General features: G+C 37.5%; 1 long non-coding RNA gene across 1 annotated transcript; it reads right to left on the bottom strand.

Annotated features, from left to right (window-relative positions):
- Positions 1–856: 856 nt before the first annotated feature.
- LOC147511274 (uncharacterized) lies at positions 857–5,678 on the bottom strand. The gene is made up of 3 exons (XR_015216969.1): positions 5,531–5,678; positions 5,335–5,413; positions 857–1,073 (listed from the first exon to the last, which is right to left on the bottom strand). It is a non-coding gene; the product is annotated as an uncharacterized LOC147511274 (long non-coding RNA).
- Between the last annotated feature and the right edge of the window lie 331 nt (positions 5,679–6,009).

The following is a 6,009-nucleotide window of genomic DNA, read 5'->3' as shown; positions in this document are numbered from 1 at the left end:
GCAAGGCAATTCATGAAACCCCTTGTTTCTCTGGGGTGGACAGCTACACAACCAACTCTTTCATGAGACAAAATAACATTATTGAAATCTCCCATTACACACCAAGCCTCTAAGATGCCCGAGCTCAAGTGTTTTAGAAAATTCCATAAGGAAATTCTTTCATTGCTGTCATTACTAACATATACAACTGAGAGAAAGAAAGATTTGTCATCAACAAGATTAGTAACATATAAGTGAATACATTGACTAGTTTCCTACAGCATACCAATTTTGACATAGTTATAATCCCAATATAACCAGATTCTTCCACTAGGATCACAGCTATAATTACAGCTAAAATGGCACCCTCGGCAGCATATGTTTTTAATGTTAATAGCTTTCTCTTCTCTAACTTTTGTTTCCAAAAGTTCATACATAATTTATTATCAAGTCTTATCTTACCTACTTCTTTAGCTTTATGGGGTTCATTCATACCCCTAACATTCCAAACTCCTATAGGTTTCATCATCTTGGAGTTATTGTTTTTTGTACCTGGTAGAAGCCTTATGCTTACCATTACTCTTCAAAGAGTTGTTCTCCATAGCCTCCTTTGCATGAGACTTTTGTTTACTTTCCCTCTGATTCCTTGTAGTGACTAGACTAAAGGTTCTCGAAGTGTTGGCAACATTGCTCTCTGGAGGCCTATTGTCACAGCCCGAATTTCTAAACAATAACAAAGTGAATATTTGAAATATAAAAATCTCAAACATCACTAGGTTCACTTGTTTAAAAACCCACACTATGACGGAGGATACTACACATACAAACCCTAATAGCCATGTCATAAAAGAAACAACTTAAAATAACATAATCCCGATAATTATCCGCAACTTCTTTATTAAGATAACATCCTTCCAAATAAAATATCAATCAAACTCTCAGAATAAAATTTCCTCACTACCATGTTCTCATGCCATGAAAAAGATAAACTACGTTATTATATTCTTTCAATAAAGAATCAGACCTAAAAGAAAACTACCGAACTGCTCCGGGCACGGATCCCAATCACACGCCGCGGTTCCACTGCCTTCCACCTATGTTCCCAAGAACACACCCATGTTGCCAAAACAAAGCAAACATGGGTCAGCAAAATGGAATTTGCTGGTATGAGTAGACTAACTACATATAAACATTTCAAAACCTTACTTATCCCACTAACACTTTAAATCTATCATAACCTAATCATTCTCAGCTTGGAAGACAAGTAGTTCCGTCATCTCAAACGGCATAGTTTCTTCCCAAGCAAAACTTCCATTTTATTAACTCCCATCTTACTACTCAATCTAGTAACTCCTTTTTATATCTAAATAATTGAATTACACTTACCGATATCTGCCACTGTATAAGGGTAGGACCGCGTCCCTGCACAAAATATTATTAAGTCCTACCCTCCTGCAAAAGAAAGTTAGACTTTGTATATAACAGATGTAGATATCCTCTATGTATTCAAAAGTAAGCCCAAACACACTCGCATAATCAAATAAATTTCTCTTATCACTTAATCAATTACTTTTCTTATACACCCACCATTTAGTACCTACTCCATGATTTGCACTCCACACATTTGCCAAATCACACATTCATGTATGCCTCTCTCCCACCGAATACCACAATATCATAGCCATCTTTAGGCTTTCATAAACATATTTCACAGCCTCTTTGGGCACAAAACTCAGGTCATTCATGGCACATTCAATGAATACCTTAGGTCATTCCCGCCACATTCAAGGAATACCTATCATATCACTAACGGGCCATTCATGGCACATTCAATGAATGCCCTGGGTCATTCCTGCCACATTCAAGGAATACCCAATCCTACATTCCCGTACACTCAAGGAATACAACTAACCCGCAAGGCGAATACCTTAGTTCCTCTTTAGGGCAGTCAACTACAATCTGGTCATTCATGGCACATTCAATGAATACCCGGTCATTCATGGCACATTCAATGAATACCCTTATATAACACTAACGGGCCATTTATGGCACATTCAATAAATGCCCACCTACATATGACATCATCAGTCATAAAACTCAATTCCAAAACTTGAGGCGTGGAGAGTTCTAAAAGGGTGCGGTAAGTTTTGTTTACGCATTATTGTACTTTATTGTATATATTATTTCAGAGAACGTAGGAATATCTTGATTCAATTATTTTTGGTGTACGCGTTATTAATTTCATGAATGTAAAGGGTCATAACGTTGTTTATCGGAAAAGACTGAAAAATCACAAAGCAGTAAATACATGTACACAAGTATATTTATAAAGGTCCTAGCCTAAGTCAAACATGCTAGTAGTCCTAGACTTATCCTAATAGACCTAATCATAATTTTAGGAAAAAGTCAACTTTTCGGGTCAACTGGTCAAAGTCAACCCGTCAAAGTCAAAGTCCACCACTCACGGTCAATACAAAGTCGAGTCCACTTTGGTCAACAGTCTATATTGGTCAACCTAACCTAAACTCCAAAAACCCAAAAGCCCAAAGCACTAGGGCCCATAGTCTAACTTAAGGTCAAATTTTTAAAATCCAAAATAAAAAGATATTAGCCCACGATTTTGGCCCAAGCCCAAAATCGTTTTTTGGCTACTGTTCATCTCCTCCACTCCTTCATTCTCCAGCCACCACCGACCACCACAACAGCCACCACCGGCCACCTATAATTAAAACAAACCCAGCGGTTTGGTTTAGGGAGAAAAACCCTAGCTACCTATACCCAACAATTCACCATTCTGTTATACTGAAGAAAAAGCGATCTACGCCATTAATGGTTTATTCAAGCTTCACTCACCCTCTCCAGCACCCAATCAACCACCAACAATCAACCACCAACAATCCCCCTCAACCCAACAACATAACCTTACAACAAAATCTAAACAAAAACGATTCCAAACAAAACCAACCCAAACAATCAAAAACGCAGGATGGTTTGGTCACCATTGAAGCTCTTCCGGAGCTTCAACAGCACACCCAATCCTCATCCCAACAGCACCCTATCCAACACCAATCGACCAAACCTCAACCCTATCATAGTTTAACAGTTCCACACATATACAAACACAACTTAAAAGAGTTCAGTAAACATTGATACAGGACCGACTTCAATGAAAAACAAGAAAAGGGCGTTTTGGGTGGGTTCAAGGTTTTGACAACCTCCGAACCCACAACTCTCCATCCAACCAATTCCTGAATACGTAAATCGTCCAGTTTGTTCATGGCCAGCAAACTAACGAACAGTATGTAGAATGAACAGTACGTAGAATAACATTGACGAATAATTGAACAGAAAGAAATTTACAGATTTGCAGATATCAGACATTAAAGTTTTTAACCAAACTTAAAAACATTGGTTCAGTGGAAGATAAAAATCTACTCACCGTTATAAACCGATCAGCTTTCCGTACGCAGAAAACCTCCAAAGATCAAGTCGATTTACGATCTTTCTTGTTCAAACCCCCTTTTTTTTTTTTTCCTCTCAGAAAACTCTCCTTTTTGTTTTTCCCCTAAAAAACTCTACGTGAGAAACCCTTATTTTCTAGTTTTTTTAAAACCTCCCCGTAAAACAAGGGTTTTAAACCTATCTACTTACTTACGGGCTTTTTTCCGAACTACTGGATATCCTATTTTTGTTTTAACTGTTTACCTTCTTATTATTATTATTACTATTAATATTATTATAGGAAAAGCAATTAAAAGACGGGGTGTTATACCTATCTCCATATTCATGATCTGAGAAATATTCCTTCTCACTGACAGGGGAGTCATCTCCTGCGATGTGGTCAGTATCTTGGTGGAGTTTATCTGTTAAGAATAGTTGGGGATCACTAGGATTGTCTTCAGCTATACAAACTATAGGGTGGTCTATGTAGCCTTCATTAATGCATATCTCATTTTCATTGTCAGAAAGATGGACTGAAGCTTCCTCTAGTGCTTTTTCAGCAATGAAAGTGTCTAGAACATCTTGATAGACATCATTGTTACAATCCAACACTACTTCGAACGTTCCATGTTGTGAAATGTGTATAGACTGTGCTCCTACTTCAGTCTAATTTTCTGTCTCTCAGTCAACTTCCACTAGTTCCCCTTCTTCAGTAACCTCTTTAAGAAGTCTAAATTTGTTGCTTATAATGTCCACATAAGGGACAATCTCATTTCTGGTAGTGGCTACCAAATCCCTCTGTTCATATCCTGTGACTACTGGGTGAGCTATTGCAGTAGAAGTTCCAGTATTTGTTTCAGGTACTATAGCTCTCTCAATAGGATAAGAAGTCGCCTCCAAAGTCTCAGTACTGGTTCTTTGAGCTCCAACCTGTTGCCAAGTGTTTTGGTTTATAGGAACATTGTTTCTCTAAGGACTAGTCACCCTAACGTGAGGTGCATTTTGGGGAATAGCTTGTGGAGGAAGCTTGGGGCATTTAGCTTCAGTATGACCATAAACCTTACAGTGAGCACATGAGTTCGGCTTCCAAGTGTATTCCACTCCCACTGTCACTATTCTTCCTTCCCCAATATCAAAGCTCAGCTGAGAAGGGTATAGAGAGTCTACTGATACCTTGACACAGGCTTGTGCAAAATCTAATCTTGTTCTATTTTGGGATGCAGAATCCTAGCAATGGGGTTTACCCAATCTGCTTGCTGTCATACTCATTCCCTGTTTTGACCATAGAATTTTTGGAATGTCATAGAATTTAATCCATATAGGGACAGATTTTAAATATTCTCTTCCAATTTCTAAATCTTTAGCCCAAGGTCTGATAATGAAAATGAGTCCAGCTACAAAGACAGGGCCACTTTGGAGAGCTTTCTGTCTATCTTCTTCATTGGAGAAATGAAAATAGAAGAAATCCTTATCAGTGGAGATGGTATAGTTGCCTTTAGTTTTCCATACCCTCTCAAGGGTTTTCTTCACTAGTGGAAAAGGCATATGTTTGTCCATAAAGTATCCAACCAAATATTCACTCCAAATCTCGATTCCTTCTTCCATAATAAAGGAAGGAACTATAAATATATCATTTACAGTTTCAACTTCCAAGAGTTCTAACTGTTCATTTGTAAAGTTGGGATTTTTATCATTGAACAGTGAGCTCCAAGAGAAAGGAGGTTGCACACTAGAGGATGCTTGCCCCGCTTGTACAACAGAAGGATCCACCATTGTGTATAATCAGCTTACCACAAATATAAGGTCGGAATAGAACTCATAGACTTGATCAGAACAATAGTAGCTTGGACTTAAAGTTACTATAAAAGGCATGGAGAAAAAAATATAAGGTAGAGAGAGGGGAGGGAAAGTTACCTTAAGTGGTAATAAAAGAGGAAGATACGTGAATAGATCTAGTCGCCTTTGTAATCCCTCATGACGTCACGGGACCACACTATAAATGCCATACTTTAGTTCTCTTGTATTGTTATTGTTATTATTTTACATAGAAAATGAGAAACACGGGAGATACACAATTTTTTGTGTGAATTAAAAAAGTATGTTTAATTACCTTCTCGGTTTGATGATGCCGCTTATTACATCCTTAAGAATTCGCACTGGTTTTTTCTTTCCCCTGTATCTCTTAAGCGAGTTGAAGATGCTTACTCAGAAGAGTGAATATCAAACCCAATTCATCATAAACTTTGTTTATTATCTAGGCTAAAGATATAATTCAATGTGGTTCACAACGCACCTAGTGTTGGCATCGCTCTACCACATATATACCTCTCTGTGTTGATATCGAGATGTTCGTATCTCATTTCAATATTTGGTAGTGGGTTACTGATAAAAATAAAAAGACAAGTTTCTATCCTAACGAATAATTATTTATGGTAGGAGTAAGAAACCTATTGGATTCTACGATTAGATCAAAGTTCTACTCTCGTTTATCATGCAATATGTGGATAGAGAATTCATTCCACTCCTAGTTGTTTTAGACTTAAGTTTCACTAGTTTAATCAATTCTAACAAAATTAATGAGAGTAATGG

The sequence above is a fragment of the Coptis chinensis genome, chromosome 3 (assembly GCF_015680905.1).
Source record: "Coptis chinensis isolate HL-2020 chromosome 3, ASM1568090v1, whole genome shotgun sequence".
NCBI classification, from domain to species: Eukaryota; Viridiplantae; Streptophyta; class Magnoliopsida; order Ranunculales; family Ranunculaceae; genus Coptis; species Coptis chinensis.
The sequence above is the reverse complement of the archived record's forward strand: the minus strand, read 5'-3'. Positions and strand labels throughout refer to the sequence as shown.